The following is a 25,246-nucleotide window of genomic DNA, read 5'->3' on the forward strand; positions in this document are numbered from 1 at the left end:
GTGTGCAGAGCACTGGACTAAGCGCTTGGGTCATTCATTCAATCGTATTGATTGTGAGTGCTTACTGAGTGCAGAGCACTCGACTAAGCGCTTGGGAAATATTATTATTACTGGACTGGGCTAGGACAGCCCGCTTTGGGGTAGGGACCGTCTCTGTTGCCGACTTGTACTTCCCAAGCGCTTAGTCCAGCGCTCTGCACACAGTAAGCGCTCACAATCAGTACGATTAAATGAATGACCCAAGCGCTTAGTCCAGTGCTTCTGCACACAGTAAGCGCTCACAATCAGTACGATTAAATGAATGACCCAAGCGCTTAGTCCAGTGCTCTGCACACAGTAAACGCTCACAATCAATACGATTGAATGAATGACTCAAGCGCTTAGTCCAGTCCCTGCACATAGTAAGCGCTCACAATCAATACGATTGAATGAATGACCCAAGCGCTTAGTCCAGTGCTCTGCACACAGTAAGCGCTCACAATCAGTACGATTAAATGAATGACCCAAGCGCTTAGTCCAGTGCTTCTGCACACAGTAAGCGCTCACAATCAGTACGATTAAATGAATGACCCAAGCGCTTAGTCCAGTGCTTCTGCACACAGTAAGCGCTCACAATCAGTACGATTAAATGAATGACCCAAGCGCTTAGTCCAGTGCTCTGCACACAGTGAGCGCTCACAATCAGTACGATTAAATGAATGCCTCAAGCGCTTAGTCCAGTGCTCTGCACACAGTAAACGCTCACAATCAATACGATTGAATGAATGACTCAAGCGCTTAGTCCAGTCCCTGCACATAGTAAGCGCTCACAATCAATACGATTGAATGAATGACCCAAGCGCTTAGTCCAGTCCCTGCACACAGTAAGCTCTCAATCAATACGATTGAATGAATCACCCAAGCGCTTAGTCCAGTGCTCTGCACACAGTAAGCGCTCACAATCAGTACGATTAAATGAATGACCCAAGCGCTTAGTCCAGTGCTTCTGCACACAGTAAGCGCTCACAATCAGTACGATTAAATGAATGACCCAAGCGCTTAGTCCAGTGCTTCTGCACACAGTAAGCGCTCACAATCAGTACGATTAAATGAATGACCCAAGCGCTTAGTCCAGTGCTCTGCACACAGTGAGCGCTCACAATCAGTACGATTAAATGAATGCCTCAAGCGCTTAGTCCAGTGCTCTGCACACAGTAAACGCTCACAATCAATACGATTGAATGAATGACTCAAGCGCTTAGTCCAGTCCCTGCACATAGTAAGCGCTCACAATCAGTACGTTTAAATGAATGACCCAAGCGCTTAGTTCAGTGCTCTGCACCCAGTAAGCGCTCACAATCAGTACGATTAAATGAATGACCCAAGCGCTTAGTCCAGTCCCTGCACACAGTAAGCTCTCAATCACTACGATTGAATGAGTGACCCAAGCGCTTAGTCCAGTCCCTACACACAGAAAGCGCTCACAATCACTACGTTTAAATGAATGACCCAAGCGCTTAGTCCAGTGCTGTGCACACAGTAAGCGCTCACAATCAATACGATTGAATGAAGGAAGGCAGGAATGACAGGCGAAGGAGCAGCGCCGGATGGCAGCCCAGCCCCGCAGTGCCACCCCTTCTTCAGGCTGGGACCTCCCCTCAATCAATCAATCAATCAATCGTATTTAGTGAGCGCTTACTGTGTGCAGAGCACTGGACTAAGCGCTTGGGAAGTCCAAGTTGGCAACATATAGAGACAGTCCCTACCCAGCAGTGGGCTCACAGTCCACCAGGGCGAGGCAGGGGGAGGGCCTGGTGCCCCCCTGGCAAACGGAGCTGCCCTCCTTCCTCACCCTGCGTCCTTGAATGCTTGATGCTGCTCCCTCTTGGACCAAATCCGACTCCTTTCTTCAGCCCCGCAGGCCTGGAAATCTGCCCTCCTCTTCCTCCTCCTCCTCCTCCTCCTCCTCTCCGCAGCTCTGCTCGCCCTACCGAACCACCAGCAGCACCACTGCCGCTCTTCATACTGCTCTGATCATTCCACTTTGTTTGGAGAGGAAAAAAAAAAAAACGAAATTTTTTTTTTTTTTTTTTTTGCCGGGAACAGATTTCCTACATTTCATCAGTCCACATAGACCGAACGGAAGTAAAAAGCTTACTTTTTCTGCTGGACAGCAAACGCAATTGACGCTGATTTACCCTTGAAACGCTGAGGTATTATGTTACAGGCCCTTGGCAGCGGCTCCGAAGTGGGGTCCAAACTACCCCGCCCCCTAAACACCGACCTAAAGGAGTATAAAAAATAAAAGAAAAGAAAAGAATCCTTTTTAACATCCAACACGGCCAGACCAAACGGCTTTAGCGAATATTAGAACGGAATGTTGCTTTTTCTCCTATGCTCACCGGTGATTTTTAAAAGTCCTCTGGGCTCCAAACTGAAAACCTCGTTTCCCTAAAAGGTGATTCTTTTCATTTAAAATATCAGATTTTAGAGGAGGCTGCACTCACTGCTGGTTTTAGCTTTGAAAAGGAAACTCCAGTCCCCCACTCCTTCATTCAACAAACTCTAGCATTATGTTGAATGTCACAGGCAATTTTCCCCAACTGTTGTTTATTAGTGCATTTATTCTGTGAGCACTGGAGCGCTGTCATGAATTGAATGGAGGGAAACAGATGTTCAAACTTCTGCTTCATCTCACAGATCTACACGGACCCTTGTCTTGTTGCGTTTCCTAATAGAAACACTTCTAGCCTGTGAGACCATTGTTGGGTAGGGGCCGTCTGTATATGTTGCCAACTTGTACAGTGCTCTGCACATAGTAAGTGCTCAATAAATACGATTGAATGAATGAATAATAGTATCTTGTTATCACTTTTGTTCCCAAAAGTCTTAGATGGACACAAGCATTTATTCTGTTTCTCTGTCTTTTACTATTAATTACTATATATATCCGTGGTGTATAATATGGCAAATCATTTTTGCTACATGGTACTGTAAGGCTGTGATGTCTGATTTCCCCATAGGATACAAAAATATACTTTCCATTTTGGGGTGCTTGTGAAAATCACTCTTAAAAAGTAGAGGGCTGTGGGTGACCAGCAAAGCAGAGGTGATCATAGCAATTCTCACATAATTCATCTTGACAGTTGCCTCAATTTTACTTCATGTAAACTTGTTAAATTTGATTGCTATCTACCCAGATGCAATCCGTGAAGCATGGTGGGTAGGTGATGATGATGATGGTATTAAGTGCTCACTATGTGTCAAGCTCTGTTCTAAGCGCTGGGCTAGATAAGAGCTAATTGGATTGGATACAGTCCATGTCCCACATGGAGCTCCCAATCTGAATCCCCATTTTACAGATGAGGTAATTGAGGTGCAGAGAAATTAGGTGACTTGCCCAAGGTCACACAGCAGACAAGTGGTGGAGCCAGGATTACAGCCCTGGTACTTCTGACCCCCAGGAGCATGAATGACCACTGGCAAAGTTGTATACTCAGCCTACACCTAATTGCAAAAGCCTTTTGCACACCACTTTTCACCTAATAACAATGTTGGTGAAGACCCTAGACTCAGTTGAAGCTGGCCAAATATTTTGATCCCCAGGGAGTCACCCCAAGGACTTCTGTTCATCTTTCTGTTTCATAAAGAAGCAGCGTAGCGATAGTGGAAAGAGCCAGGGCTTGGGAGTTAGAGGTCATGGGTTCTAATCCCTGCTCTGCCACTGACCAGCTGTGTGACTTTGGGCAAGTGACTTGACTTCTCTGCGCCTCGGTTACCTCCTCTGTAAAATGGGGATTAAGACTGTGAGCCCCACTTGGGGCAACCTGATTACCTTGTACCTACCCTAGTGCTTAGAATAGTGCTCAGTACATAGCAAGCGCTTAACAAATGCCATCATTATTATCATTATTATTATCTCTCAGAAATCTCCATTGGTTGTGATTAACCAGTACCTACCAGCTAGTCCAGGGATACCCCTGTCTCTAATTAGAGCCACTGTGAATGAATATTGAACCCCTTAAAAGCATATTCAGAGTTAGTACAAAGTCAGAATTAGTATCAAGTTGGTCCATTGGTGATCCTTGGACTCTTCATAAAACAAACTAAGAAACATAACTCCCAAGATTTTCATCCTCCGCAACCCCCACAGAAGCCTAATTCAGTTGCCTGTGTTGCCTCTTCACCTCTATTCATCCACTCCTTCCTAAAGTGATATAATGAATAGAATAATTTCTATCCCAAGAAAATGTACAAACTGATCTGATGCATTTACAGTGGCCCTGGAAGGGAATGTGCCAAGAAGTATTTTGAAAATGAAAACATAGATGGTTTTAAATTATTTTATTAATCAATCAATCAATCAATCATATTTATTGAGTGCTTACTGTGTGCAGAGCACTGTACTAAGCGCTTGGGTATTACAAGTTGGCAACATATAGAGACGGTCCCTACCCAACAGTGGGCTCACAGTCTAGAAGGGGGAGACAGAACAAAACCAAACATATTAACAAAATAAAATAAATAGAATAGATATGTACAAGCAAAATAGAGTAATAAATATGTACAAACATATATACATATATACTAATATTACTATTAGTCATTAGTTTATTAATAATGCCATTTATTAAACATTTGCTATGTGCTAAGTGCTAGGATAGCTACACAGGTCCACACAGGCTTTACAACCTAACTCATCTCCATTTTAGAGAAGAGGAAACCGAGGCCTAGAGAGCTTAAGTGACTTGCCCAAGGTTACAAGGTAAGCCAGTGATGGATCTGGGACTCAAAACCAGATATCCTAACTCCCAGTCATGTGATCTACCCTCAAGGATTAATTACTTGTTCCCCTCCAACTTAGACCATGTGCTCCCCTAAGATAGGGGCTATGTCCCATCTATGTGAACTATATCTACCCCATCGCTTAGTTCAGTGCTTGGCATACGTTAAGTGCTTTCTTTACATATTTCTCAGTTATTACAATACCATGGTCTCTCCCCTCTTTTCTAGAGTACACAACTTGAGGACACAGACTGTGTCTCATTTATTGTACCTTCCCAAGCACTGAACACATTGCGTTGCACTCAGTGGACACTCAATAAATGCCATGATTATTACCACTACTAGGAAATTCCATAAGCTCCCGCTAAATTAGCTTGTCTGGGAAAAATGGAAACTGCTGTTAAAAGAACAACCCACCCAGGAATCAAGTGAAAGATTTTACTAGGATGAGACATTCTCCATTTTTTAACTTTCCCAGTTCCTGGAGGTTACCACCTTCCCTGCCTTCTCCTCACCTACCAAATCTCATTTTCCCCTCGAAAAAAGTAAACTTCCACTTTTAAGAAAAAAGACACAAGCAGTTCTCAACGCATCTAATATGCCAAGTAGTTCCTAAAACATTTTTATGAGTTTGTGCAAATTTATTTTAAAACATACTTAAATTACCCTCAGAAGTGATGTGAATGTAATAATGATAATTGCCACTTTTATCCAGTGCTTGCTACCCATCAATCAATTAATCATTAGTATTTATTGAGCGGTAACTGTAGGCAGGGCATTACACTAAGCACTTGAGAGAGTACAACGCACCAATATAACAGACATGCACATAAGTTCTGTGGGCCTTGAGGAGGGGGCATTGGTGAATAAAGGGAGCAAGTCGGGGCGACACAGAAGGGAGTGGGAAAAGAGGAAATGAGGACTTAATCAGGGAAGGCCTCATGGAGGAGATGTACCATCATAAAGACTTTGAAGGTGGGAAGAGTAATTGTCTGTTGGATATGAAAAGGGAGAGCTTTCCAGGCCAGAGGCAGGATTTAGGAGGGAGGTGGGCCATGAGACGGGCCAGATCAAGGAACCGTGAGTAGGTTGGTGTTAGAGGAGCTAAGTATGTGAGCTGGGTTATAGTAGGAAGCAGTGAGATGAGATAGGAGGGGGCAAGGTGATTGAGTGCTTTCAAGCCAATGATAAGGAGTTTCTCTTTGATGCAGAGGTGTATGGGCAACCACTGGAGGTGCTTGAGAAGTGGAGAAACATGGACTGAATGTTTTTGTAGAAAAATTATCTGGGCAGCAGAATGAAGTGTGGATTGGAGAGGGGAGAGACAGGAGGCCAGGAGGTCAGCAAAGCGGCTGATGCAGCAATCAAGGAAGGATAGGACAAGCACTTGGATTAGTGCAGTAGCAGTTTCGATGGAAAGGATGAATTTTAGTGGTGTTGTAAAGGTTGAACTGACAGGATTTAGTGATAGATTGAATATGTGGGTTGAATGAAAGACAGGAGTCGAGGATAATACCAAGATTACGGGCCTGTGAGACAGGAAGGATGGTGGTGCTATCCAGAGTGATGGGGAAGTCCCGGGAGAATAGGGTTTGAGAGGGACTATAAGGACTAACAGTTTTGGATATGTTAAGTTTGAAATAATGGCAGGACATCTAAGTAGCAATGTCTTGAAGGCAGGAGGAAATGTGAGACTATAGTATGTTTGGTTTTGTTCTCCGTCTCCCCCTTCTAGACTGTGAGCCCACTGTTGGGTAGGGACTGTCTCTATATGTTGCCAATTTGTACTTCCCAAGCGCTTAGTACAGTGCTCTGCACACAGTAAGCGCTCAATAAATACAATTGATGATGATGATGATGATGAGAGAGATCAGTGCCAGAGATGTAGATTTGGGAATCATCAGTGTAGAGGTGATAGTTAAAGCCACAGGAGTGATGGAGTTATCCAAGGGAATAGATGTAGATGGAGAAAAGAAGGGGACTGGGAACTGAACCTTGAGGGACACTCACAGTTAGGGGGTGGGAGGCCGAGGAGGAGCCCATGAAAGAGATTGAGAATGAACGGCCAGAGAGAGAGGAGGAGAACCAGGAGAGAACATTGTCAGTGAAGCCATGATTGGATAATGTTTTCAGGAGAAGTGGGTGGGCGACAGTGTCGATGGCAGCTGAGAAGTCTAGGAGGATTAAGATGGAGTAGAAGCTGTTGGATTTAGCAAGAATGAGATCATTTGTGACCTTTGAGAGTGCTTGTTACCTGCCAAGCATTGGACTAAGTATTGGGAAGAATATGAGAAATGAGATCAGATGCAGTCCCTGTCCCATATGGGGCTCAAAATCAAAGTGGAAGAATTTGCATTTAATCACCATTTTACAGATGAGGAAACTGAGGCACAGAAAAGTTAAATGACACCCAAGATCGCACAGCAGGAAAGTGGCAGAATTGGGATTAGAACACAGGTCCTCTGACTCCTAGGCCCATTAGAGAGCTGACTGCAAGAACCACCACGGGCTCCCCTTTTCCACTGATTCTCCGTGACAAGCTATTGAAGAGTGCCATCCACCCACTCTGAAAATTATAATGACACTTCAGGCCCCATCAGGTTACGGAGACATGATCTTTATTGTTCATCCAATGCAGAAGACAGGCGTAGATCATCATCAAGAATGCCACATGATATTCAAACCACTTTCAAACACTTTAAAGTGGTTGTGAGTAGTTTTCATTTCAGTATTGATGCTAGCAACGGTAGATTTAAGTTCTCAAAACTACTGAAAAATTTAAGATTTTTCCATAGAAATAGTAATTATGATTTGTATCAAACTCTGGAGTCCTGTCAGACATAGTCTGTGCTCCACATAGGGTCTTCAGTAGAACGTGGAGGGAGAACAGAAATTTAATGCCCATTTTATAGAATTGCAAACGGAGGCACAAAGAAGTGACTTACCCAATGGCACACAGCAGGCAAGTGGCAGAGCTGGGATTAGCTCTGGTTCCTACATCTCCTGATTCTTAGGCCCATTTTCTTCCCACTAGGTCATGCCACTTTCCAATGATATGGCTGATTACACCAGAATTAGAAGGGTCTAGTCAGGTAGTTTCATATTTTGGAGTTAGATTGGGCTGGTCCAGAATGCAGAAAGGGAAGGCAAGAGAAAAGGAGAAGGGAGGGTGATAGAGAAGGTCCAAAGTTCTCTCGCCTCCTTCTCCCCGCCACCTCCTCAGACTTTACAACCACTGTCATGCCCGATCTGGCCCCTCTCACCTCAGCCCAGCCTTCGCCAAACTTTGCAGCCCCAGAAGGAAGGGACCATCAGCCACGGAAACTGTTGGGGAAATGGCAAAAGCAGTGAGAATTGAGACCCAACAGTTTGGGGGCTGAAGATTTAATAGAGAGGGATTGGGAGGACTGGGATGGTAGACTTTGAGGGGTGAGGAGTTGAGCTAGAAAAGTGGAGGGGGAGGAAATGGGTTTATGTATGGATTTGCTTTGGAGGGGGTGGGGCAAACTTGATGAGAAACAAGTTGTGAGATTCATTTCTGAGCAGAGTTGAAAGTAAAACTCATCTCTGACCGGAAGCTGGGCCGAGGCACTTTCAAAGACCTATGCCTTTTGATAAGACTGTTCGTGACGTGAGGGGGCGGGGATGACTAGGTATTTAAAACCACAGTGATTGTGAGAGAGCTGTTTCAGCTCACCCAGCAGTGCCAGGTGATGACAAGGAAACCCATAAGGGCCTTGGAGCAAGCTAGAGGTTGATCCCATAAACTGGAAGATTGGAGTAACTAGGCCGACTTTGCCCATAGCAGCCCTGCTCCATGCAGAAGATAATGCTGCTGGTGGCCAACTGGCTGCCTGGTGCATTTTGGCCAGAGCTCTGCCCCTTGGCCTTGAGCAGACACTGGAACTGTGGCATGGATGGCCAAGTTTGCTCCTTGACCACACGAAACTGTGCCAGTGAGAAGCAACCCAGTCTATTCACTGCTGGAAAGTCCCAGTCCAGGTGACAGGGCTTGGCCTCCCCACCGCAGCCACCCCCCGCCCCCTGCCAAAAAAGAAAAAAATATCTGCTTTGATAACAGCACACCAGTCCCCACTGTTTTATTGGTGACTTATCAGGACCATTCCTTCCTGGCTTCTGAGAGTCCTAGAACAGTAAAATTCCCTGCTGTCCAAAGTCTGATGTTTGTGCCCTAAAGAACTCCACAAGAAATCAGGCAATTGATTATGCCAAATCAGCAAAGCATTGCGAGTTGATGATTAGCCCGAGGAAGACTAAAATGATGTGCCACCCTACATCTGGCATATTTTTTTTTTTGCACAGTGAATTCTGCTACAGGTAGCTCATTAGCCAATGATATAAGGTTAAGTAAGTTCTTTGGAGACTGACAATGTGGTATTAATGTGGCATTGCAATTCCTACCAATTGAGCAATTGCCATTTTCCAACCTTTTTTATGGCTTGGAAAACCTACCTCAGATTCCACTTCTGACTTGTAGGTTAGTTCCACTAAGGTCACCCATCAGTGTTACATGACACCAATTTCTAGAACTAGCCATTCACAGCACTGAGTGGGACATGGGAAAAGAATGGGCAACAACAGTACACACCAATAGCTGCTGAGCTAAAATTGTTTGTAATGGAATTTAAGTGCTTACTATATGCCAGGCACTGTATTAAGTGCTGGGGTAGATACAAGATAATCAGACTGTACCCAATCCCTGTCCCACATGGGGATCACAGTCTTACTCCTCATTTTACAGATGAGGTAACTGAGGCCCAGAGAAGTTAAGTGACTTACCCAAGGTCGCACAGCAGACAAGTGGTGGAGCCGGGACCAGAACCCAGGTCTTCTGACTCTCAGACCTGCGGTCTTTGCATTAGACCATGATGCTTCTCTAATGTCCAAAAGGTCCATAAACAGAACGGGCGGAAGAAAGACTTCAAATCTCCAGTGAAGTGGAACCTCAAACAGTTTGTCTTAACCCCTGAAGTTAAAGGACTGCAGCAGAAGACAGATAGTTTGGCATTCAGAGTGAGAAATTAGATAATTGCATTTAACTGTAGACTTTGTGTAGTCTATGACCACAATTTGCGAAAAAGAAAATGATTCCAGTTGGTGGGAATCAGATGTGATGGTGCAGTCAGGGGAAATTTTGCATGCACTCAGTGAGGAAAGGGACTGTCTGTCGCATATTAGTCTTGTAGACAAACAAGGCCGTCTTCCTCCTTTGAATCTGAAGAATAATTATGCATGTGTATGTGTACTCACTTGAAGATTCCTAATTTCCGTAAGTGAATTAAAAATCGGAATACCTGAGAATTTTCAATTCTTTAGAAATATGGATACTCTATGAGAGGAAGAGAGGGAGTAGATTGATAAATTGTGTTCATGCAAGCCATGTAGGAAGTTTGTGCAAATGACTTCTAGGGTGTCTCATGTGCTAGGTAGGCTCAGTAGAAATACTGAAAATCATATCAGACAGATAATTGTTCTTCCCCACTTTGAAGTCTTCCTGAAGGCACTTCTCCTTCAAGAAGCCTTCCCTTCCTAAACCTTCCTCTCCTCTTCTCCCATTCCCTTCTGCTCCACTCTTACTTGCTCCTTCATTCATCCTTCCTCCCATCCCCACAACACATATGTATCTATAGCCGTATATATCTGTAATTTATTTATTTACCTGTTTATATAAATGTCTGTCTTCCCTTCTAGACTGTGAGCTCGCTGTGGTGAGGAATGTATCTGTTGTTATATTGTGCTTTCCCAAGTGCTTAGTACAGTGCTTTCCACACAGTAAGTGCTCAGTAAATATGATAGAATGAAGGAACTTCTTTTGTGTATGAGTGATGCAGATCTGCAGGAAAGCTATTCAGGATGTAGCCACCATTAGTAAGGGAGGTGAATTGAAACAATTATCCCTCACCATAGGTCTTGGGGAAACCTGAGCTTCGGGTGAATTGCTACTTGGTATTGGGACCAAACTGGACCTAAAAGCCATGATTTCATGGTCTTGGTTCTAGAAGAGAGTGGTTTAGGGGTAGAATTGCTGGCAGAAAGTTCTATTCCTTAAAATGTTATTTCCCTCCCCCTCTCCCAAAAGTTCAGAAATGATAGCTCTGCTGGGGGAAGCTTATACTGAGTCCCCTTCCACCTCCAGAAATGGTTCTGGGTCTGGTTCTCAAACTGGGGCAGGCCCCTTGGCTACTTTAGAAGTTGGACCAGTGATTATGTATGTTCTCCCTCTCAGTCATTTTCTAAGTGACTTGAAGAATCTGTATTGTTGGAGCTTCAGCAGAGAATCTAGAAGAGAGAAGGAAAGATCTCAGTTGGACAGGTGCCTTGCTTAAACAGCCCCTATATATGAAAAGGAAAGTTGGACTGACAAAGTATCCATATCCAGTTTGGGGGGAAACCCTCAAATTTCTTCTTTCCCAGGAATAGAATGCATTTTGAGCACCTTATTATCAACAGTACTGATGAAACAAAGAAGTAATATCCCAGCACTCTCTCCTGTAAATCGGCCTTAGTTTTTGGTATCTTTTAGAGTCTGAAAATAGTTGTCTTTTGGTTTCTTTGGTTTTTGTTTCAAATCTCAACTGACTGCTGTTTTACATACTTCAATAAAAAAAACTACTTCCATTAGAGCATTCCAATGCAACTATTAATAAATATGTCAAAAACACACCCTTTTAAGTTAGAAAATGTCTAGTGATGACTTTCTCTGGACCGCTATGCCAAAATATTTCATTTTGTTTGACGGGAAAGGTAATGAAATAAACTTCTTCTAAAATACCATGTAACTATGAAATGAGGTCAATTTTAGATTTCTGATTCCCTCAAAATTTGATGATGTAGAATAAAAAAGGAAGTTTACAAAGCAACTCAGACCTGCACTCACTCACTCTAAATACCTTCCTTTTACACACCCACTCATAGTTGCATAATAACTCACATATCAATCAATCTATCAGTCGTTTTTATTGAGCACTTACTCTGTGCAGAGCACTGTGCTAAGCACTCGGGAAAGTACAATGTAAGAGTTGTTAGAAACGTTCCTGCCCACAAGAGCTTACAGTCTAGTTAAACATACAGACAAATCTGCATTACATACTATATGTATATTTGTTTTTCATTTCTAAACTTGACATTGCTAACAACAAGTTCCTATTCACATGTGTAAATGTGGCTGAAAAGCCCAATGCAAAATCAGCACAGCCTCCCCCACTGTTTATAAGACTAGGGTTCCATGATGGTTTGGCACACTTTGCTCTATGAAGGCAAAATCCTTCAGGATAATATGACAATCCCATGTTTTTTAATGGATAACATTTGATTTTCTTGGAGTTTAAATTACTAGATCACCCTGTCTCTCGCCTCTTGAAGTTAACAGCAGCTAGTAACTAGCAGAAACAAGGGGTGGGCTTGGAACTCCATAGGAGTAGGGAACCACATGACAAAAAAAAGTCTCAGAGGAGGCTTTGAGCCCCACAGTGGCACGGAGCCTTTTGGACAGAAATAGCCAACTGATGGCTTGAACTGCACAGAGAAAGGAAACCAGGCAGTAAAATAAATAATTTTTTTAAAAAGCCCCGGAACAAGTTTTGAACTTCAGAGCAACATGGAAATGTAGTGACCAAAAAATAATAATAAGTAGAAAATCCCAGTGAAGCTTTGAATGTCCATAGCAAGAAGTCAATAGAAGGTCTAGGGGAAGAGGCCTTGAAAGAGGATTGCTGGGGAATCATTCATTCATTCAATCATATTTATTGTACTTAGCACTTGGAAAGTACAATTAAGTAACAAATAGAGACCATCCCTACCCAACAACAGGCTCACAGTCTAGAAGGGGGGAGACAGACATCACAACAAGTAAACAGGCATCAATAGCATCAATATAAATAAATAGAATTATAGATGTATACATATCATTAATAAAATAAATAGAATTATAAATATGTACATATATACACAAGTGCTGTGGGATGGGGAGGGAGTAGAGCAGAGGGAGGGAGTCAGGGTGATGGGGATAGGAGGAGGAGCAGAGGAAAAGGAGGGATTAGAGTGGGAAGGCCTGGAGGGGATGAGCTTTCAGGAGGGCTTTGAAGAGGGAAAGTGTGCTAGTTTGGCAGAAGTGAGAAGGGAGGGCATTCCAGGCCAGAGTTAGGATGTCTGGGCTGGGGTCGATGGTGGGACAGGTGAGAATGAGGCAGACAGGTGAGAATGAGGCACAGTGAGAAGTTTAGCACCAGAGGTGCAGAGTGCACAGGCTGGGCCGTAGAAGGAGAGAAGGGAAGTGAGGTAGGAGGGGGAGAGGTGATGGAGAGCTTTGAAGCCAATAGTAAGGCATTTTTGCTTGATACAGAGGTTGGTAGGCAACCACTGGAGATTTTTGAGCAGTAGGGTGACCTGCCCAGAGCATTTCTGTAGACCAAATGCATTGTTTATGGCAGTGGTGTTCAGGTATTGGGTGGGGTTGTTTCTTACATAAATGGTAATCCATTGTTTTGGGAGATAAAACTAATACCAAATGTCTTGGTTTCAGATCCAGCAGAAAAATGAAAAGGAGATGCAAACACATCCTTAAGATTTGACAGGATAATAGTCTTCTGGGGAAAAGAAAAATCAAGTCAGATTTCAGGAATTCCATTAAGTGCTGTCAACATTGTGATGGTTAAAACATCTTGGAATTTCTTTTGCCATGAATATTTATTGACAATTCAAACTGAACAGGCACCAGCCAGAATATACAAAAGACAGACCCTTCTTTTTGGAAACATACATTCAGTGTACAGCACTGAGGTAAGCCTATTTTAACCAGCAAGCCCTAAAACTGCAAGCCCTTTTAGACTGTAAGTTCCCTTCAAGACTGTAAACTCCCTGTAAGTAGGGAATGTGTCTACTAACTCTGTAAAACTGTGCTCTCCCAAGCACTTAGTAGGGTGCTCTGCACACAGTAAAGGCTCAATAAATATGACTGATTTGACATTTCCGAGCAAACTAAGAATTTGCGGTTCTGCGGTATGTAGTCTAAATTTAACTGAAAGGAGGGTTATGGATCTGAAAACAACAATCCCCCCGCCCCTTTCAAATTGATGGCACCAGATGTCCCTCCACTTTCTTCATCCCTAAAACCAAGTCTGTACTTGTATATGTGCGGTATTTGATAAGTACGTACTATGTGCCAAGCGCTGTACTAAGCAGTGGGGTAGATACAAGATAATCAGATCAGACCATCCCTGTCCCACAAGGAGGGCGAAGAGGTATTTAATCCCCATTTTAAAAAAGAGGAAACTGAGGCAAAACGATGTTATGGGACTTGCCCAAGGTTCCATGCAGAGTTTAGATTAAAGCACCTGACTTCCTAGCCGGTTCTCTTTTCTCCAGGCCATGACATATGCCAGTCTTTGTATTTACATTTTTTACGAGCTGACTACCAAGTTGCAGCCATACTCCACTCTTTCCACAGAAAAGGCCAGAAAACAGGGTCACAGGGGAATTTTTCAAGAAGAAACTAATTTAAAATGGGAACATGTTTCAAAGCTACGAGAATCCTTGAGAGAATGGGTGAAAGAGAAAGGGAAGGTTAGCAAGTAGTTTGCAGCTAAACTGGACTGATGACAGCTTGAAAAAGTGTGAATAATTAGATTATGAATCAGAGGGCAATGGAGAAGCAGGATAAGTACTGAGGAAAGAAGCGACATGAATAAACCATCAAGAAAACGAAGAATAGTTTTCCCCTTGAAAATAATTTTGGATTTTTAAATGTAATCAAAATAACGCCAAGGTCAGAAATAAGAAATCATGAAATGAATGAAAAATATAACTATGACAGTTTCAAATTCTTTCACTCTTTTTATAAATACGTATGTCAATTCAAAAATTATATTTAGAAATTCCACATGGTAAGATGTGGTGAATGTTTACACTGTCGTTTTTACCATGAAAACTACTTTGATCTTGGACATTGAAACAATAAATGAATTTCGCACAAGATTACAGATACTTTACAACAGTGGCATCAATGCTTTTGCTCTACTGTTCAAAATTCCAGATTCTTATGCAGAATTCCCTGGCGTACATGTGTCCTCCATCTGTTTCAAAGAGGCTGGATTAAAATTACCCCATGCAACATGCCATTTGGTCTGGTTTCATTTTAAAGGTCCCATGTGATATTTACAGCTATCATGAGCTCCCTTATCCAAGCTGACTTCATTCTTTTAGTCTCCTCCCATTAATCATTTTTGTTACTTTATTTCTAAATTCTTTTCAGGATACCTAAGTCTTCCTGATACTAAAATTCCTAAACTGCATGCATGGTCTCACAGGTATCTCATAAGTCACCTCTGTATGCTTCATCTTATGCCTTCTTTATTTGTCGTCTAAATTTAAGCTGAAAATTCTTCTGTGTTGCTGCAAATCACTTTCAAATATTTTTCCACTTCCATATTTGGGTTTTAGGTGTTTACATTTACATTGTCTAAGATAAATTAGTTTACTTTTCTCCAACTTGAATAATATTTTTACTGGTAAATGTAAATCTGGACAGTTTTCTTGTAATGCTTTACTTATGTTCTCCTAGTAACACCTTCTGAATATGCTGTTAAGGTGGACTATACAGCCAGATATACATTCAATAGATTTTAAATACTTCCTATGTGTGTAGCAACATGTTAAACTCTAGTTCCAGTCCTGCAACATGCAGTGTGAACTTGGGCATGTCGCTTTACTTCTCAGTTTCCTCATTTGTAAAATAAGGATAAAATACCCGTTCTCCTTTCTACTTAACACTATGAACCCCGTGTGGGACAGGAACTGTGTCTGATCTGATTATCTTGTCTCAACCACGGTATTTATTAAGTGCTCTCTTGTATGCCAAATACTGAGCTAATGCTGTGGTAGATATGACTTGTCTTTTATTTCTTATGATGATTACTAATAATGATAATCACCATCATAAGTAAAAGACCAGGCTCTGCCTTTGAGGAGTTGATGAGGGGAGACAGTGGGCATTAAATGCAAACCATAAAATACATTAAAGAGTAAGAACATAGATACAAATGCTACAAATAAATTGGGCATTTTAAATAAAGAAGCATTTATACGCCTAAATGATAAGGTGGTTTATGGGATTGTATGACTAGTACAACTAGGATTAATCAGGGCAAACCTCTTCGAGGTGATTTTTTTTACGAGGACTTTGAATGTGGGAACTTGATAATAATAATAATGGCATTCGTTAAGCACTTACTATGTGCAGAGCACTGTTCTAAGCGCTTACTACGTGCAAAGCACTGTTCTGAGCACTGGGGAGTATACAAGGTGATCAGGTTGTCCCACTTGGGGCTCACAGCCTTAATCCCCATTTTGCAGATGAGGTAACCGAGGCACAGAGAAGTTAAGTGACTTGCTCAAAGTCACACAGCTGACAAGCGGCAGAGCCTGGATTAGAACCCATGACCTCTGACTCCCAAGCCCGGGCTCTTTCCACTGAGCCACGCTGCTTTTCAGGGTGCTTGATGAGGGTGAGGCCTGGTCATTCTAGTATTCAGGTTTCCATTGGGAGTCATAGCAGAGGACTGTGGGTAAGTAGAAAAAACATTCCTAAAGACTACGTTTCTTAGAATCATCTGAAAATGAAAGCCAATCAAGCTGGATTTAGTACTTGAACTGTCTTTCACTTTAAGCAAATACCTTTAATTTAATTTTCTTCAATAACGGGAGAAAGTTTGGTGCTTTGTGGAGTCGCACATCCATATTGGGACCACACTAATGCCTCTCTAAGGACAGTTATCCACCTCAGGCTAGAGATAGGTCAGGTGGCGAAATCCTGAATGATCTCTATGCCTTTGAAAAGTTCTAAATTTAAATCACAGGTCTGGTGGTAGCATGAAGTCATCTTAAGGTGCTCAGCCTTCAGCTGCCAACGTCAAAAAGAGGCAGGGGCTCCGGGACCAGCTTAGGATGGACGCAGCGTGGCACAGTTGAAAGAGCATGGGCTTTGGAGTCAGAGGTCATGGGTTCAAATCCTGGCTCCTCCAGTTGTCAGCTGTGCGACTTTGGGCAAGTCACTTCCCTTCTCTGTGCCTCAGTTACCTCATCTGCAAAATGGGGATAAAGACTGTGAGCCTCCCGTGGGACAACCTGATCACCTTGTAACCTCCCCAGTGCTTAGAACAGTGCTTTGCACATAGTAAGTGCTTAATAAATGCCATCATTATTATTATTATTATGGACCCTCCCTCAATCACTTTTCAAATTTGCTCATGCAGAGTAGCAGTGGTGGTGATGGTGCTGATCCAGGAAGGGAGGCAGAGACGTTTTAGCCCTGTGGGGTTTAAGCAGCTTCTACAGTGACTCTAAGCAGCCTGCTCTCGTGAAATCTGGGGACAAGCAAGAAGAGCCTGTATTTCCTCTCAGCTCCCTAGTACCGGGGTAGGTGTAAGAAAATGAGGTCTACCTCCACTCCTTCCTGGCTCTAGAGGAAGGGGAAGGATGGGCTACTGTGAGTACAAAGGCCCCGGGGCCAATGGCCCCTCTTGTCCCCATGGAGCTGACAATTTTGCCCTGAATATGGAATTCCGGTGCACTACTACAGCATCTATTCAATTACAAAACTAGTTCACTATCTATTATAGTTTTAAAACGTAGTCTCCCTAACAGTACAGTGTTCTGCACACAGTAAGCACTCAATAAATATGATCGACTGATCTCTGTTCCCAGAAGCCTTCTTGAAATGCTTTTACTACATTCACTTAACCATAAACCATAAACTTGTATATATGTATATATGTTTGTACATATTTATTACTCTATTTATTTATTTATTTTATTTGTACATATCTATTCTATTTATTTTATTTTGTTAGTATGTTTGGTTTTGTTCTCTGTCTCCCCCTTTTAGACTGTGAGCCCACTGTTGGGTAGGGACTGTCTCTATATGCTGCCAATTTGTACTTCCCAAGCGCTTAGTACAGTGCTCTGCACATAGTAAGCGCTCAATAAATATGATTGATGATGATGATGATGATAAACTTGTGGGCTAAATGCAGACTTTTGAGTGTTCCCCATATAAGCATCACTGATGCCCACTAACCTTTAACACTGCCACTGATAACACCATTATTCTCCATAACCTTGACATTATCCTTGTCTTAGCTCTCGCATTCAACCCACATATTCATTTTGTCACTAAATCCTGTCGGTTCTTGCTTCATTATAGTGCTAAAATCTGACCTTTCCTCTCCGAATTGTTACTATGTAGATCCAAGCACTGGTCTTGGACCACCTTGTCTACTGCACCGGACCTTCTCACTGACCTCCCTGCCACATGTATCTCCCACTCTAGTCCTTACTTCACTCTCCTGCCTGAATCATTTTTCTACAAAAATGTTCAGTCAACCTCTCCCTGGTCCTCAAAGATCTTCAATGGTTGCCCAGCCACCTTTAAACAGAAAGTCCTTACCGCTGGCTTTAAAGCACTCAATCAGCCTGCCCCCTCCTACCTTAGTTTGCTGATTTCTTACTGCAATCCAGCCCATAGACTTTGCTCCTCTAACACCAACCTGCTCACTGAACCTCACTCTCACCTGTCTTGTCACCGACACCTGGTTGGTGTCCTTCCTTTGGCCGGAACTTCGTCCCCCTTCGTGGATGACAGGCTACACTGTTCCCACCTTCAAAGCCTTATTAAAATCACAAATCCTCCAAGTGGCCTTCATTAATTAAGGCCTCATCTCCCCTAGACCATCTCCCTCCCTATGCCCTTAGATCTGTAGTCTTTAAGCACTTGACATTCACCCCACCCTCTTCCCAGATAACTTATGTTCATATCCATAATTTATTTTTTTATTTTAATGTTTATCTCCCCCTCTAGACTGTAAACTCCTGATGGGCAAGGAATGTGCCTGCCAACTCCATATTATATTGGACTCTCCCAAGTGCTAAGCACAGTGCTCTGCACACAATAAGTGCTCAAAAATATCACTGACTGATTGTTTGCCAAGTGTCCAGATGACAGTCTGAGGACATGGTTCAAGAACCCTAAGTCCTAGAAACGTTTAGCATATGTAAGCTTTCCTCCCAATCTATTCTAATGCATACTTTGTGGGTAATTTGGCTAGGAGGTGCAAAAACTTCTTGTAATCTAGATGGCTGATTTAGCTAAGGTCAACTAGACCAAAATAAGTGATAATAACAAATCTGGATGGTCTTCAGTACTAGAAGTGAAGGTGTAAAGAGCTGCTGAAACTGTAAACACAGATTCCATTAGCACATTTCATAAAAATATAAAGTATTCATTCATTCATTCAATCGTATTTCATTCATTCATTCATTCAGTCGTATTTATTGAGCGCTTACTGTGTGTAGAGCACTGTATTAAGCGCTTGGGAAGTACAAGTTGGCAACATATAGGGATGGTCCCTATCCAGCAATGGGCTCACAGTCTAGAAGGTTGTTCATCCTGAAAAGTACAGGGAACGGCACACTTATAGAAGGGAATTTAATAAAGGAGAAACCTCAATACAACAAAGTTTGTAAAACTTTATTTAAAGATTGATATAAATAAATCTTGTTCATTTCAGAAATAACTCTTTGGGCAAGTATTCCAGTTCTTATTGTTTCACTTTTCACTATAGGCCAAGTTGGCTATTTTGAAGCTGTAAGGTAACTTTGCAGGTCAAATATATCTGTGTATTTATATGTGTATTATGTGCATACATACATACACATGTACACATACACATACATGTATACTATATATACATGCATACACATGTAAACATACATTTGAACAAGTTTGCTAATCATCAATATTGGCCTCAACCTCACCTTCACCTCTTGGTGCTGCAGAAGTAAATAAACTAGAAAAGTTTTTCAAAGGGGGAATATTTCCTAGTATTTTTTTTCCTCTTCCTGCCACTTTCTCATTCCTTTGTATGGGGGTTTGTTTGATTTTCTTTTTTTGGTTCTTTTGTTCTGACCATTTTTCTTCACTCAAACCTCCTGGATTTCATTCTTCTATGCTTTACCCAGCAGCTTCCTGAATGTTTTCTCTTCAATGGGGCCCTGTAGCCATCCCTGAACTTTCTTCATTTTTCTTTTTCACTTCCTAACTTTTTATTCTGTAGGCTTAGATATTTCCTATTTTGTGTCACATCACTTCTGCGGTGACTTGTTTTCATATGTTGAATTTCTTGTGACTATCTCCAAGGATTTTTCAAACAATAACTAAATCTCAGAATACTCCTATGAAATAAAGAAGGCATTTTAAAAATGGGAAGAGTAAGATGAACAAGATAAAATATTTAACTTTGAATGTCTATAAGGTGTGTGTGTGTGTATTTGTGTGTGTGTGTGTGTGTGTGTGTGTAGAGTCTGAAAATTTAGACCATCACCTTCCAGTAGGATCTAATTTTGATTTACATTTAATCTACTTACATGTCCAGATATTTCATTTAGGCAAATCTTCTGGTCCAGACTTTAGAAAATCATTAACATGATTTTGGTTTGTTTACACTACTTTAAAATTTAGACGCCAGAGTGATTGGCGAAGAATCGTGCTCATTAAAAAGTGTTTTTAATTTCAGATTTCCTTAACTCAGGTGATCGGGGTCTCCATTTCTGTGAATTAGGAATTGTTCCCTATTCTTGCAGTGACTCACTGTGAAATTGCTGCCTGATCCTTTTGCAGTCCATTAGATTTCCTTTTCACACAAATGCAAAACATCTTGGCCACTTGCTCACTTTTGGTTTTCTTTCTCCAAGTGGTTTGTCAGATCTCTGTTTATTCAATGGTCTGTGCCTTAGGCATGTTCTCCTAATTGGTTCTGGCTCAGTCTTTGCTCCTTTGCTGGTGCCTGTCACGGGCTGAGTTATGAACAATAGTTCATATTGGTTACCCAACTCTCTTCATTAATGACACATGTTGCTGAAGCATGTAGAAGATCACCAATGACCAAATGTAAGACCAGAAACCCAAAGCTAAAAATGAGATGAGATTTCTGCAATTGGTAAATCTTGGTGTAATCCTTTGTGAAAATTGTGTGTGTGTGTGCACGTGCATGTGTGTACTTATAAGTTGGAGAAATTTCTAATTTTCCTGGAGACATTCTCCAGGACATAGGGCAACAATTCAGTAAGGGATTTTATTTAGACAGTTTGAGACCACCCATAATGAAGATGCAAGAGCTACACATGGCTACTTGGTTCAAGAGACGATAAAACAGGTTTGAATGTTTCAGATGCAATGCTGCAGTATGCTGAAAGAAAAACACAACACGTTTGAAAATGTTCCTTTAACAAAAAAGGCTGTTCTATTTGCGCTAAAGGATGAAGGGAAGGTCTTACTGTAGAATTAAAAGGAATTCAGGGTAAAAATTGCAAGTGGTCTTGATTCTCACTTCTCTTTTCTTATTCCAAGAGAATGGAGACCAGCAACTCTCCGCAAAATGATGGAAGCAATCTTGCTTTTGTCTTTTAAGCCACTGATACATTTCAGGGGCTCTTGAAACGGGGGAGAATCCAAGAAGTAGAAGAATGTGATTCCCATCTGGATGATTTTGGTTAATTTCTTTCTCTGGGCCAGCAGCCTGAGGTATTTACAAGGTCTGCCAGACCTTCCATCATTTTTCATTCAGACAGAGACCAAAACCGGAACCTAAATTTTGTAGGGCAATTCTACAGCTTTCCTCATGAATATGGTCAGTAGTGTTGCCAAAATAGCATCATTTTTTTTTTGTAACTTGCAAAATTCCAGTGAAAAAGTTACAGCTTCTGGTTTGGCCAGAATCTATTATTTTATCCTTTTTTTAAAAAAAAAGATTGCCTACCTATTTGCATTTAGCTGCTAAGATTAATTGTAGAGTCTCTGAAAAGGACTGGGATTTTAAGGGATGGTGTTGGAATATGTCCCAGGCTCCATTTTCATGGTCTGATGTCATATACTTCTCTTTCTGGTTGATATTATTGACCTACAGAACTTCAATATGCTATTGATTGCAAGACCTACCTTGGAAATCAAATTCATGCTTAATGTGTTACTACTAAAAGGTGTTTTTCTTTTTTAATTTACCTTTTTTTAATGTAAGTAAACTCTTAGCACTCACTTTATATTTTGTTATTTTCTATCTTGCTGACAGATGGATGGAAGAACCGGAGCCAAAGTCCCAGGTCTTTCAAATCCCATTCCTTCCATCATGAGACCTCAGCTCTGCCTCTACCCCCAAACTTGGCATTAAGTTTAAGAGTTGTAAGAGTTTCCACATAGTTTTGCCCACTCCGATGTTCAAAATCTTCAATCCAACTCAGTCTCCATCTTCAGCACTGTGGCCAAAATCCCCTCTGGGAGCAGGCAGTTCTTTTTTCCTTCCCACTTGATTACAAAACTTATTTGAGGACAGCCTGGATTCTGTGGTACTTTTCCAAGGACAATGCTCTACATGTAGCAGGGACCCAATAAATGATCTTGGGGTGGTAAAGCTAATTGACTTCTTCTCTTGCAGCTGAAGCATTGAGTCCTGTAGCCTACTCTGAAGCCACAGATACAGGTCATGAGCTAGAGGTCAAATGCTGCCATTCCTCATGATTGCGGCAGAGATGGTCTTTTGTTCATTTGTGAAATAGAAAACAGATTTCAAACGTGGGAAGTGGAATGGGGTGGAGGGCTAAATGTTTCATAAGATTACTTGAGTTTAGAAGATAGAAACTGAATCGGTGCATAATGGATTCAGGGGAAGATGATAAAAAAGGAACACGATAGAGTTGATCGTTCCATGTGTACTTCAGTTTCCGAGTATTCACTCATACATTCACTAGTATTTATTGAGCGCTTACTGGTTGCAGAGCACTGTATTAAGCACTTGGAAGAGTACCATACAAGAATAAACGGGCACACTCCCTGCCCATAACAAGCTTACAGTTTAGAGCACCACACAGTATGAGCAGCTCTAGGATATACATACCCCTTTTGATGGTGTACCCCAGAATAACTAGCTCTGCTCCCAGCGTTATATCCAATTGCTGCAGGTAAGTCAATTCCCTCTCCAACCTCTTTTCCCCTCATCTCACTCCATTATTACTCTTCCTTGTTCCCTGTCCCTTCCCATACTCCAAATTCATCCTCCCTGCACCCTCCTTCACCCCAGAGAAGTAGCGATGCACATGCTGCAACATGCCATACGTGTGATTCCATCCCATTTCCCATTTGTAGTCCCACCCATCCCACTTTTCACTTGCAGAGCTGTTTTCCCCCTTACCTCCACTGTGCATCCCATCCTCCACTATTCAGGAGTTCTGCCCTGCTGTCTCCCACAGCGGCTCCCAAGCATTCCTCTGGGCACTCTGGAGACCGGGGTCAGGGATTTGGAAGGAAAGGACGGTCTTGTGTGGCAGAAAAAGAACAATATTTCCAAAAGGATTACTGACTCTGCTTATCTCCTATTTTAGCTTGGGGTTCACACAGCTCTGTGGTTGGGACACTTATGTAACCCCTCTCGGGCTCACTCTCTTGCCTAGGAAAAGCAGCATGGTTTAGGGGATAGAGCACGGGCTTGGGAGTCAGAAGGACCTGGGTTCCAATCCTGGGTCCGCCACAGATCTGCTGTGTGACTTTGGGGAAGTCACTTCACTTTTATGTGCTTCAGTTACCTTATCTGTAAAATGGGGATTTAGATTATGAGCCCAATGTGGGACAAGGACTGCATCCAACCTGATTAACTTGTATATGCCTCAGTGCTTCAAACGGTGCTTGGCACATAGTAAGTGCTTAACAAGTACCACAATTACTATTATTCTTATTACTTGAGACCAAGTTTCTTACCCTTGTCACAAATACAAAGGTTTAGGAATCTGAGCTACTTTCTAAATGCAGATAGCCAATAGTAAATAAATTTTCAAACATTCCAATTCAACTTACTTTAACAGATATTTCCTTAGGCCATAGTCTACGTAATGGTCACATCATCTTGTTTAAAGCAGTCAGTCCTGGCCTCTAGTTTACCTTCCTAAAGAGACACCTTAGATACCCACATAAAATAAATGTCTAACTAAACATTCTTTGTCTCTCCATCCACCAGGCTCTAGTTTTCCCAAAGGTGGTTTCCTTTTTTTGCAATTTTAGGTAGCTTTACCAATGCCTGTCTCCCTGGCAGATAACTCTGTATCATTGTTTACACTTTATTTGATGAGTGAAGTTACTTAATAGTTGAATAACTAGAGATGAGAATGTACAAATATCTCAAGAGCTTAAACTGCTAAACCTTTGTGCTGGATTTAGGGGACTATAGTCTTTATGGTTTAGAGCAATATAAAGGGGAAATTTTTGGCAGTGATCGTAGGCAATAAAAAGTAAATTGAGCCTAGACCATGCTGTAGAGACATGCAGTCATCCCGTTAAGTTAAATTGAGGTTCCCGATTACTAGAAAATATAAAAGCACAGATTAATCCTTTGTTAATCATTTCATAGATTGAAAACATACCCAGCCAAAAATTTGCTGGGATGAGAACCTGCTTTCCCTCATTTGGATGAATAAAAACAAGAGACATTAACTTCCCAAAGCACGTTTTCCCAAACTCTTAAAAATCAGGCTTAAAAAAAATCCCATTAAAAAAATGTAATACAAAAAAAAAAAAAAAGAATTCATACTGGTTTGGTTATTGGCTGCTACAGCTTCAATAACATGTATTCTATAAAATTTTTCTGCCTCCCTTCTCCCCTTTCCCACAGGCTCTATTCCACTAATTATACCTCTGACTTCAAAAGAGAAAAACGTACCTACCATCATCATTTAGCCAACCAACAAAATCATTATTTGATAGAACTTCAATGAGTTCACATAAGTTTTTCATATCACAGGTTAGTATTTATTTCAACAACTTTTTAGACTTTTCACAACCTGTTCACTTTGGCAACGATGGGAAAAACACTCTGCAACATTACAGCTGCCAACATCCAAATCCCATCTATTGAAGTTAGATGCACTTTCCAGTATTTGCTGCTCCTTAAGAGGATAGTAATGTGGAAAATGAAATTCCATTGTAAATAGGAAACAATAAGCTTTTGGGAAGCTGAAAAATGTATGTATATATTCTGAGGTTTCCATTTCCTTGGCTTTTTTTTTTTCCTGCAAATTCTCCAAGGACATTTCAGGTTATATAGCTGGAAATCCCAGTCATCCAGCAAAGGAAAGCTTGGAAGAATTCACATAAAAGTTTTGAGACATGAAAATGGGAACAACAGACATTGAGAAAATTATTGCACAAAACCTTTCTCTAGGCACATTTGTGTGTACTTATGCAGAAACGCACTGATAGCATCAAGATAAAAAGCAATAAAGACATCAGTAGGGGTTCATAATGTGTTTTAAATGAAATCTGAGTGGCTTTAGTTCAAAGAGGAGAGTAAATTTTGTCTCCTATAGTCTGGTCTTGTATGATTTAAGAATATTGGATATCCTGAAGGGAAAAAGATATCCTTTTAAATTC

General features: G+C 41.6%; 1 protein-coding gene across 2 annotated transcripts in view; it reads right to left on the reverse strand.

The window, feature by feature from the left end:
• Nucleotides 1-2,171, reverse strand: part of GAS2 (growth arrest specific 2) — a 123,085-nt gene extending 120,914 nt beyond the window's left edge. The window contains exons 1-2 of one of the 2 annotated variants that reach the window (XM_038765018.1): nt 2,138-2,171; nt 1,832-2,021 (exon numbers count right to left, since the gene is read on the reverse strand). The gene's annotated coding sequence lies outside the window, so the exon portion shown is untranslated. The remainder of the gene's footprint in view (nt 1-1,831; nt 2,022-2,137) is intronic. The other variant, XM_038765019.1, reaches the window with a different exon arrangement.
• Between the last annotated feature and the right edge of the window lie 23,075 nt (nt 2,172-25,246).

The sequence above is a fragment of the Tachyglossus aculeatus genome, chromosome 22 (genome assembly GCF_015852505.1).
Source record: "Tachyglossus aculeatus isolate mTacAcu1 chromosome 22, mTacAcu1.pri, whole genome shotgun sequence".
NCBI classification, from domain to species: domain Eukaryota; kingdom Metazoa; phylum Chordata; class Mammalia; order Monotremata; family Tachyglossidae; genus Tachyglossus; species Tachyglossus aculeatus.